The sequence below is a fragment of the Antechinus flavipes genome, chromosome 4 (genome assembly GCF_016432865.1).
Source record: "Antechinus flavipes isolate AdamAnt ecotype Samford, QLD, Australia chromosome 4, AdamAnt_v2, whole genome shotgun sequence".
Classification (NCBI taxonomy): domain Eukaryota; kingdom Metazoa; phylum Chordata; class Mammalia; order Dasyuromorphia; family Dasyuridae; genus Antechinus; species Antechinus flavipes.
The window spans coordinates 373,988,427-374,000,119 of record NC_067401.1 but is presented as its reverse complement, the minus strand read 5'-3'; the positions used below and the strand labels follow the sequence as shown (position 1 = coordinate 374,000,119).

The 11,693-nt window shown below is 36.9% G+C and overlaps 1 long non-coding RNA gene across 1 annotated transcript in view; it reads right to left on the bottom strand.

Moving 5' to 3' along the window:
* LOC127562566 (uncharacterized) overlaps window positions 1-11,693 on the bottom strand; it is an 83,132-nt gene that overhangs the window by 51,955 nt on the left and 19,484 nt on the right. The gene's annotated exons all lie outside the window — the stretch shown is intronic.

Here is an 11,693-nt window from a genome sequence, read left to right as displayed (position 1 = left end):
ATTGGAGTCTTGTAAGTGAATGTGGAGGTTGTGAAATGATGATTTATTATCAATAAATGTTTGATTTAAATACCTATTTTATATACCTATTTACCTGAGGTCATCTATATATTTCTCAGATTGCAAGTGGAAAAAAGTTTAAGAAGCCCTGATCTACATCATGGATACACATGATCCTTATATCCTTCTTAATGGCCTGCTTGAATGATGATAGTTCAGTTATAAAGTGCTCAATAAAACATCCTTTGGTATTCAGACCATAATGTGTATTAATAGGAATATGTTTAAAGAAATGTTAATGTGATTATTAAATGATTTATTTTTCAGACTCTTAAAATTAAGACTTTAATAGGCAATTGCTTTTAAGGCCCCTGAGATTTTTTGTACAATACAATTAAAACTGGAATTATTGTCTTTTGGAAATTGTTATGTATGTATGTTTTTCCCTAGGTTTTTTTTTTAACTTGAATTAACAAAAGAAAAGAGATGGACTATAGAGTTCCTTTATGTGAACTAGAGCTATAGTTTAAGTGGAAAAGGACTGTGTCATCATACTATCATTTATATCTTGGATTGGATTCCCTTCATTTGTAAGGAGTTTTCGTTAAATTATTTCAGTGATGTATTAAGTGGCACAAAGTTGATTAGGATTTTTCCTTCATATATATTCCATTTCATTTGTTTGAAATGATGAGAGCTCGGTTTCACCAAATACCAAAATTGATTCTCTTGAGCTCCAATCATTCAACACAACTTTTGGTGTTTGTTTTTGTTTGAAACTGGTCACTTAAAACTTATCAACACAAGTAATCCTTTTGTCATTCTAGAGATTACTGTGCCTTCTCCCTGGACCTTCTGGCATGCTCTTTAGGTCACCCTCCAACCAGGCTTCCTGGGTAGGAGTGCCATTGCTAAGCTTCTTGGTGTAACGAGTTCTGCTTGCATGAGGCTAAATGAGTGCCCCTCTCCCTGCTAGCACTAAGAGAGTATGTTGTCTGCTTCCATAAAAATGCCTTTCTAAATGTTGCAAAAATGACTTGTTTGTTCTGTATATTGGAAAAATTTCATATAAGATGTATTTGTTTAAACTCAGAGTAACTGCAAAAAGAACGCTTTTCATTCTTGTTTTCTTGGAGTTTAAATTATCACTGACATTTTTTTCATGTTCCTTTGTTTGTCTAAATGGTACAGTTGTTCTCCAGTATTTCTAAATTGAAATGAATTTATTTTAAAAAATAATTCATGCCTTGTTATTTGCTATTTTATTTGGTGGGGGTTGGGAAGTGGGAAGATGCATAAAATAGAAAGGAGAACTAAATAAGCTCTGAAATGTGAGAGGAACCTGGCTTCCATTGCCACTCAAGCATTAAAAACAAACCTGTGAAACTCAATTTCTATTCACTGCAGCAGGAGTATCAAACTAAGGGAGCTAAATACTAAGTCATACATAAAGATCCCTGAAGATTCCTATTGACTGTTTCAAAATTTAATGTCAACTGCATTTTGTTGCACTTTTACTCATTTTGTTAAATATTCCCCAGTTATATTTTAATATGGATCAGGCCATGCTGGCTACAGGCCACAGCCTCTCACTGAATCTCACCTTCACAGATCCAGCCCAGTCCTCTCACCTGTATAGATTTATAGTAAAGTGAGTGAGTGTGTGTGTGTGTGTGTGTGTGTGTGTGTGTGTGTGTGTGTGTGTGTGTGTGTGTCCTCACATAGTGGGTTGGTTATCCCTCCTAGCTTTGTATTAATTGTCAACTTGATTCCATACTACTTACAGCTGTATCCCTGTCATTGATAAGAAATGTTAAACCACAAATGTCTGAAATCTCCCTCAGGGTCTTCACTGGAGACCCACTAGCACCTTGACATAAAATTGCTGTTCTCTGAACTCAGCCATCCAACCAACTCTGAATCCACTTACATATATTATTATGCAATCTAGAAAATAAGTATTTTTCTGAAACTTTGCAATGATAATAATTTAGCTAGCATTCATATGACAACTAAAAGATCTGCAAAGCATTTGTTCGAATCTCTTCTTCCCCAACAGCCCTGGGTGGTGATTGTAATTATCCCCATTTTACAAATGAAAAAACTGAGAAGTTAAGTGGCTTGCCTTGAGGTCACATGTAAATTTTTGGGACTAGATTTGACTTCAGATTATCCTAATTAGGTCTAGCACTCAATCTGTCACCTAGCTGCCTGGTATTTAATTCTCAGCATTCCTCTGGTCCACTAGGTTGATAATCATCACAGAAAAAGGAAAGCAGGTTAGTCTGAGGCAATGGTTATGAATGAAGCTAGGCTAGTTCTATCATTGCCACCTTTCTTTCTGGGTCCTTGCCAACCATCATGGGAATTTTCCCATGAACTGAAGTCACGTTTGCAGTGCCTGTTTTATTTGCTTTTTAAGTAAGGGCATTTGCACTTCTCCCGTCTTGAAGTACAGGCAATTTTTCTGTTTTCTATGATCTTTCAGGTATCACTGATGATGGCTTAGTAGTCACATCTGCCAATTAATATTTGAGAATTTAGTTTCTGTAGGAAAGATTAATCCTTGAAACAAAATCTTGGAGCTTATTTTGTCAAGCCTTCACAGGACATATGAGCCTCACGTATAGTGCCTCTGACTAATGGCATCCAGCCTCTACACAAAGATATCGAGGATTAAGGAAACACCACTGCTGAAGAGTCCACTCTTGGACATCTCTAATTGCTAGGGAGCTTTTAGCCTGAACTGGAATCTGCTTCCCTGTACTTGCGTGCTTTTTGTTGTTCAGTCATTTCAGTCATGTCTCGCTCTTTGTGACTCGTTCGCGGTTTTCTAGACAAACATGGTGACTAGTTTGTCATTTCCCTCTCCAGCTCATTTTACAGATGAGGAAACTTAGGCAAACAGTGTTAAGCAACTTGCCCAATGTGTCTCAGCTAATGTATAAAGCCTGTTTTGAGAGAACTCAAGTTTTCTGCCTCTAGGCCTGAGCTCTATCCACAGAGCCACCTGGGCGGACCATTTTGCTAACTATCATCCTTAATTCTTCCCTCCCATGTCAAGCATGGGATCCCTCTTCCACCAGGAAACCCTTAAAAGTATTTGAAGAAAATTATCACACACCTTCTAAGTTGTCTTCAAGCTAAATATTCTCTTGTTCTTTGCTGATTCTGCCATTCATCTCACAGAAGTTACTGAAAAAATTGGCAAATGGGATTATTGAGCCATTATCAGTGATTTCTGAAAAATCTTGAAATAGGTTCCCCAGGGTTCACCTTTCCTAACTCATCACCCTCACCTTAGCTTCCAGACAAAGGCTACAAAATTAGAGTAAGGTTACTTTCCCTCAAGGGTCCACTAGGTTGATAATGGGTCCAAATTCAATGGACCAGGTAGTAGGCTTGGGTGCCCACAGCAAAGGGACTGCTTACACACTAAAGAATCACATAGTGTTATGATTACTATTAGTACATACTGTTGGGAGGTTAATATTTAAGCCTCATTGGGATGAACACTTTTGCAAGGCTGCTAATTATCCATTTTACATCTTGCCTCCACTGAGCAGACTAATCAAAAGCCAAGCAGGATCTTTTCTCCAGTAGACCTTTTCTAATGACCATTTCTTTCCTCACCACCAATCCACTGCAAACACAATCACTCTCTGGTGGCTGCAATTGCTGCTCCTTTATTGATGGGAGATACCTCTGCTGAGGCAGAAGGCCTCCAAATCTTTGTTATTCTCACAGGCCCTGTTCCAAAGGGAAAATGTTACAAAAAGAAGTCAGGGACATCCCCCATGCAGTAAGCAGATTGTGTCTCAGGCTTGCAATTGGATAAAGACAAGAGCACCCTAACCCCTTCAGAAAGCTCATTTTTTAAAGTTTTTATTTTTGACATTACAATTTTCTTTTTGCATTCTAACTTTCCCTCCTGCTCCTCCCCCACATATTAAGAAGGCAAGCAATATATCAGTTAGCACACGAAGTCATGAAAACCATATTTCCATATTAGCCACGTTGTAAAAATAAAAACAATAAAAAGCAAGAAACCATGAAAAAAAAATGCTTCAATCTGCATTGAGCTATTCAGTTCTCCATCTGTAGATAGCAGTTTTCATTATGGGTCTTTGGAATTGTCTCGAATCACTTGTCATGATCAGTATAGCTAGGTCTTTCATAGTTGACCATCATAATATTGCTTTTACTATGTACAATGATCTGATTCTGCTCTCTTTGCATATAGGTCTTCCCATATTTTTCTGAAACCATCCTGTTCATCCTATAGCACAATTGTATTCCATCACAATCCTATACCACACCTTGTTCAGTCATCTCTTGGTTGATAGGCATCTCCTCAATTTCAAATGTTTTTTCACCACAAAAAATAGCTCAGACATCCTTATGCTTTGAAGCCAGATGGGAAAAGTACTTGCTAAAGAGTTGGGTCATACCTTTAATCTATACACAGGATTATAGCTCAACAGCTAATGAAAAGAACTCAAACCAGTAATGAGTTATCCATCCTGGAAGCCAGTCCCATCCCATATGTTTCTATCTGATCATCAAGAATGGCTACCTCAAACAATCTTTTAGAGAAGAGAGGTCACTTACAGACCTCTTACAGGGTTTTTGCTCTAGTATATATGCAGGAAATCTCCAAACTATATAGTGAGCTACTAAATCACTATTGATCAGAGAAATGCAAATTAAGATAACTCACATACCACTTCACCCCTCTCACATTGGCTAAAATTATGGGAAAAGATAATGACAAATGTTGGAGGGAATGTGGGAAAGCTGGGATACTACTACATTGTTGATGGAGTTGTGAATGGATCCAACCATTTAGGAGAGCAATTTGGAACTATGCTCAAAAGATTCTCAAACTGTGCATACCCTTTGACCCAGCAGTGTTTCTACCCAAAGAGATCTTAAAGGAAGGAAAGGGACCCACATGTGCAAAAATGATTGTGGCAGCTCCTTTTGTAGTGGCTAGAAACTGGAAACTGAATGGATGCCCATCAGTTGGAGAATGGCTGAATAAATTGTGGTATATGGATGTTATGGAATATTATTGTTCTATAAGAAACGATCAGCAGGATGATTTTAGAGAGGACTGGAGAGACTTACTTGAACTGATGCTGAGTGAGATGAGCAAAACCAGGAAATCATTATACATGGCAACTAGAAGATTATACGAGGATCAATTCTAATGGACATGGCTCTTTTCAATAAGAGATGATTCAGACTAGTTCTAATGATCTTGTGATGAAGAGAGCCATCTACACCCAGAGAGAGGACTGTGGGGACTGAGGGTAGATCATAACAGCATTTTCACTCCTTCTGTTAATGTTTCCTTGCATTTTGCTTTCTTCCTCAGTTTTTCTTCTTCTTGATCTGATTTTTCTTGTGCAGCAAGATAACTGTATAAATATGTATACATATGTTGGATTTGACATATTTTAACATATTTAACATGGATTACCTGCCATCTAGGGGAGGAGCTGGGGGGGGGGAAGGAGGGGAAAATTTGGAACACAAGGTTTTGCAACAGTCAATGCTGAAAAATTACCCATGCATATATTTTGTAAATAAAAAAGCTTTAATTTTTTTTAAAACTTAAATTTAAAATTTACGAGAGGAAACAGAAAAAAAAGAAATTTGAACTCAAATCTTCCTGACTTTAAACACAGTGCTCTACCCACTGCATCCCCTAGCTGCTTCAGGGAGATAATTATTTGGGAAGTGTTGGAAGAGATCTGAAGAATATTCATTGCTTCATGTGAGAAATGCTGAAAATCTGGGTTTCCACAGAGTGTTGCAATAAGGGCAAGCAGAAATACCACAATAGGCTTCTACTGGGGATTTGCCAACACTTTACAACTGATTTCAACCAGTTATTTTTATTGGAAATGTGTTATGAGCCAGAACTTGAAACAAGGTGATAACTCAATGGAATTGATAGAAACAATGCTTAAGTTAACACCTTTGAAAGTTCACACATTAGTTCACACATTTGGGAGATTTCAGGGTTCAATATGAGATATCCAAATTCACACTTCCCATAATCCCACTCTCAGAGGAGGAATCAATCTTTGAGTTTACACCTCTAAAAGAGCATAAAAAGAGCTTCAGTCAGTCAGTCAGTCAGTTCAGGAGATTGACAAGCTAGAGACTGCAGTCGGGCAGAACGAAGGATTCGGAGAAGAACCAAGATTCAGAGGGAGCTGGAGGCAACGATAGACAAGCTGCAAGAGCTCTTGGAACCAAGGAGGGAGAGAGGCCTCTAAGAAAGCTAACCGGGCCCAAGGAAAGAGACAAGACTTGGAAGGAGAAAATAAATGTTTGGATTTTATCAGCTGTATGTATTTGAAGTGATTATTATATGGAACTGAAACTAAGGCTGCCTCCAGAAAACCTCCCCAAGAAACCTGCTTCCAGAGAACCATCATATTATACAAAAGAAGAGAACACTACAGAAGTAAATGGCATTTTCCATCCAAAGTTTATCTTGGATCTCTGAACTGGTAAGAACTAAGTCTATTATTGATCATCACATAATTTTGCTATTGCTGCTGCAAGCACTTTCTAAACCTGTCCAAGGTTATAAGACAAAACCAAACCAACAGGAAAGGGTGGTTTATAATTAGCTAGGGAGTGCAATGCAAGAGCAAGAGCTCTTGGATCTGGAGTCAGTAAGATCTGAGTTCAAATTTTATCTCAGATATTTACTAGCTTGCCTGATCCTGGTCAAATCACTTAATCTTTAATTACCTCAGTTTCCTAACCTGGTAAAATGGGGATATTAATAGCATTTTCCACTTGAGTTTCTATGAAGATCAAATGAGATAATATTTGTAAAGTACCCTGCAAAATTTAGAACCAGCTACTACTACTACTACTCCCCTGTAATCTTTTTCTTTATTCCCCCAGATCTAGTATGGCTTTAAACTAGAGGCAAAGAAGGGACCCTACATAGAGTACAAGCCCTGGAGTTAGGAAGAAGGACCAGAGTTCAAATCCAGCTCAGATACTTGACACTTCCTAGTTGTATTTCTCTTGGCAAGTTGCTTAACCCCAATTGCCTTCCACAAAAACAACAACAAAAGACTAGAGACAGAGAGAAAAGGAGACTGAGCCTGAGATGTCCATTTCTATTAGCAATGCTACAAATACAAGGCTATTTGGGGAAAGGAGGGCAAGGAGAACACAACATAGAAGGTAACACTTGAGTTTTGAAAGGACAAGTCAGATTAATGCAGAAGTGTCTTCCTTTGTATTTTTACCTAACAGAGCCCAAGTGCCTTTAACTGAGTTTGTTAACTTGTACACTCAGTTTTGTTTTCCTTTGCTCTGCTTGCCTTTGAATTAATTCAGATTTCATGATAAGCTACTGGAATACAGGTACTGGAAACTAGTAAAAACTTGATTTTTCACCTGGTCCCTCAGTTTGGATAAATAAATAGTTGCTGTTCAGGTCCACTCAGGGATTCATTTAACTCTTTGGAGTGGGGAATTACCCCCAGGGGAGTATGAAATATTTAACTTTAATTCTATTTTATAATTGTTTACAGGGAAAATTCATGTGAGAAATGCTGAAAACCTGGGTTTCCACAAAGTGCTGCAAGCTTCGAGGTAGTGTGGGATAATGGGTACCACTGACCAAGAGGTTTTCAGAATGTGAGAGGTTAAGGAAGGTTAACATTCCACAGAGCAATTAAGTGATCAATAGAAGCTTTGACCACACAAGGAATTGAGGAGCTAGGAAGGCACAGGTGGATTCAACCAATCAGAAAGAGTCTTGTAGTTTTGAGAAAAAACACAAACTGAAAATAATAGATGATCCAGCCCAAACTAATTGGAGTCAGTGATCTGACTTGATTAAATCACTATTGCATCTGCTTAATAAGTTAATTGAATATTAAACAATCCACTCTGTAGGAGGAGTTTTCTGCCATTTATGAACATGGGATGTATGATGAGGGAGGGGGAGCATGTTTATACAATTTTAGGGGGAAATATATATTGGGCGTATCAGAAAGATTAGATCCTGAAAGCTAACAGACCAATCTGGTCTCTGAACTGCACCAAGCTAATGAGTATAAAGTTTCTCCCACTTCTGTGCTCTGGGCTCCCTAAATGGAGAGGAGCTGCTTCTGGCCAGAAATGCTGATGATTCCTTGAGCTTCTTTTCCTCAATACCTGATTTTCAGTGTCGAGTGTATTTTTAACATTTCAGGTTAGGAATAACTAGACTTTTCAATAAAAAGTGAATTATCCTTCTGCATCTTGGCCCCAGATCAAGATTCCAGTCAGCTCTGGATTAGTCAAGACCACACTTGGTTTTCAAAGTAGCTGGAGCAGGGTTTTTAATCTCCCCTAAATTTTTTCCCAGGGCAGCTAGATAGTATACTAGGTAAAGCTTGGGCTTGGATTTAAGAAGAATTGAGTTCAAAACTGACCTCACACACTTACTAGTTGTGTGACCCTGGGTAAGACAACCATTTGCCTCAGTTTCCTCATCTGTAAAATGAGCTGGAAAAGGAAACAGCAAACGACTCCATTTTCTTTGCAAAAACCAAACAAACAAATGCAAATGAGGTTGCAAAGGGTTGGACGTGACTAAATTACAACAAAATTTCTTTCCAGTGATTGGAGGATGATGATGATGATTCTGATGAAGATAATCATAGCTATTATTTCTAGAGTGCTTTATATAACCAATATTATTTTGTCCTTGCAACAACCTCAGAGGTAAATGTTATTATTATCCTCATTTTACTCATGAGGAAACTGAGGCAAGCAATGTCTGAGGTATGATTTGAACTTCATTTTTATTACTATATATACCATTGAAAGAGCACATTTACAATGCAAATAATCCTTGAAGTAACACATTAAACTGATCTATTCAACCTGAAGAAGAAATGAAAATGATTGATTCTTTAAGATAACACACCATTTAGTTTTGTGACTTATAATTCTTTATATTTTTTCCTAGCTAATAATGGGAAAACTAGTGAAAGTGAATGGCTAAATTTAGCTTTGGGGATTTTTTTATGAGCTGTCATTTCTTCTCCCTAAACCCTGAATTGGCAAAAAGTGAGTTTTTCTGGATTACCAAATGCCTATCTTCAATTCTTAAGGGACCTCACTAAAACTCAAATCCAAGAGAACTGGATTTGAGTCCTGTCTCCTATGTTTAACCAATTTGTGATGATGATTAAGTAGCTTAACCCATCTCTTCCTTTTCATTTCCTTGTTTGCAACACACACGTGAAAATCTCATTTATCCCACAGGAATATTGAGAAGATCAAATGAGGTAGTTTGAATTTTTTAAGGTACTACATAAATGTCAGTTGTAAAGATCTCCAGGGGGTCCTCAAACTACAGCCTGCAGGCCCAGATGCAGCATCTGAGGACGTTTATCCCCTTCACCCAGGGTTATGAAGTTTCTTTATTTAAAAGCCCACAAAACAAAGTTTTTGTTTTTACTATAGTCCAGCCCTCCAACAGTCTGAGGGACAGTGAACTGGCCCCCTATTTTAAAAGTTTGAGGACCCCGATTCTAGTCTAATGGTTACTGGAACCTCCTGGGGCGGTTATTAACAATACCCTCAAATTAACATGCACATGGATCAATTAGTAAACACTATTGAGCAGTTATGTACCAAGCACTGCGCTAAAAGCTAAAGGTGTATTTTAAAATAATTCTCTACCCTAAAAAAGTTAGATTTTTATTAATTACAATATATATATATATCAATATATATTTTATAAAATGTTATTAAACTATATCAATATCTTTGTACCACCTTCATTTCCAAATAGATTTCTTCCTCTTTCCCTACCCAGAGAAACATTCTTTGCTACAAAGAATTTTTTAAAAAAATTTTTAAAGAACAAAAAGATTCATGCAGCAAAACTAATAAAATGAACTAAGTTTAACGATAGAAGCAATGTCCCAGACCCACAATTCCTCAGACCCTTCAAACAAGGGAGGAAAGGGTACTTTTTCATCACTTCTCCAGAACTATATACAGTGTTCAATTTCATTTTTTGTTGTCCTTCCACATATGTTGTTTTAGTTACCATGCTTATTTTCCTGGTTCTTCATTTGATATGAATTCATACAAGTTTTGTCATGTCTTACCACATACTTTATGGTTTGTTTTTTTTTCTTGTTGTTGTTGTTAATCCTTCATTTTGGGCCAATGATATCATAAGACATCATAAGAACAATATCTTCATTTGCTCATAAATTGGATTTAAGTGGAAAAGTTGCAAAAAAAGTCACAAATCTAAATCTCTCTTCCAGATTCATGAAAGTCCATTCTATTACATTTATGGACCACAAATTTTTTTGAGCACCTGACTGTTGCAATTAATAAAATAGATTTATTTAAAAACTAAATGTATTTTTTAATTTAAAAAAACCCTCCCTGAGATGGTAAGCAATCAGATATAGGTTATACATATGCAATTATGTAAAACATTTCCATAGTAGTCATTTTGTACAAGAAGACTCAAATAAAAGGAAAAGTGAAAGTGAAAACTAGCACACTTCAGTCATTTATTAAATATTTGCTAAGCACTGTGCTAAGCCCTGGCTTAGCATAATAGTCCCTGCTCCTCAAGGAGCTCATATTCTAAATTCTAATTCTAAATATTCTAAAATATTCTAAAAAGAAAGATAACACAAAATATAAGCAAGATTTAAACAGAATACATTGGAGATTATCAACTGAGAGAAGATTCTAGCATTAAGGGGACCAAAATAAGCTTCTTGAAGAGAAGCAAATTTTAGCTGAGATTTAAAGGAATATAAGGAAATCAGAGGTGGAGATGCGGAGGGAGAGAATTCTAAAGATGGATAACAGCCATTTGATTAAAATCTAAGATCCTTTAGGTAGAGAATGATTTTGTTATTTAAATGAACAATTTTTTAAAAATAAATTCATAGTAAGTATGCACAAATGGAGCTCCTGTTCAAGGAACAGCAATGGGGCTAATAGCTGGATCACTGAAAATATGAGAAGGGAAAGGGAAGTTATTGTGAACAGCATGTATTTTCATTCATGTCCAACTCCTATTTGGAGTTTTCTTGGCAATGATACTGGAATAGTTTGCCAGTACCTTCTCCAGTTCAATTTACAGATGAGGAAATGGAAGCAAACAGGGTTAAGTGAATTACCCAGGGTCACACGCCTAGTAGTTGAACTTCTATTTGAACTTAAATCTTCCTGACTACAGTTCTAGCATTATATTCACTTTACCACATGTCTCCTGCTAGATAAAGGAGAATGACATATAAAAAACTGGATAGAATATCATGGAGTACTTTAAAAAGAAAATTTTATATGTAATCCTAAAAGCAACAGAGAGCTAGTGAGTGGGGAAAAACAAATAAAAAAAATATATATCCTATAAGACTTCAAAAATTCTCTCATTTCTGTTCAGTTGGCTTTAGAAGTCTAAGTGAGGCAGCCAAGTCATGCCAGTACTACAAAGCACTGGATTTTAAGACTTGATGGCATTTAACTGATAAAGAAAAACTTAGTACTCGGTACTTTTGGTAACTTTTGATAATTTGGGTTGGAAACAAATTTATTAATTTTATAAACCCTAGAATATCTGGAGGGAGGGAGGGAGAGAGAGAGAGAGAGAGAGAGAGAGAGAGAGAGAGAGAGAG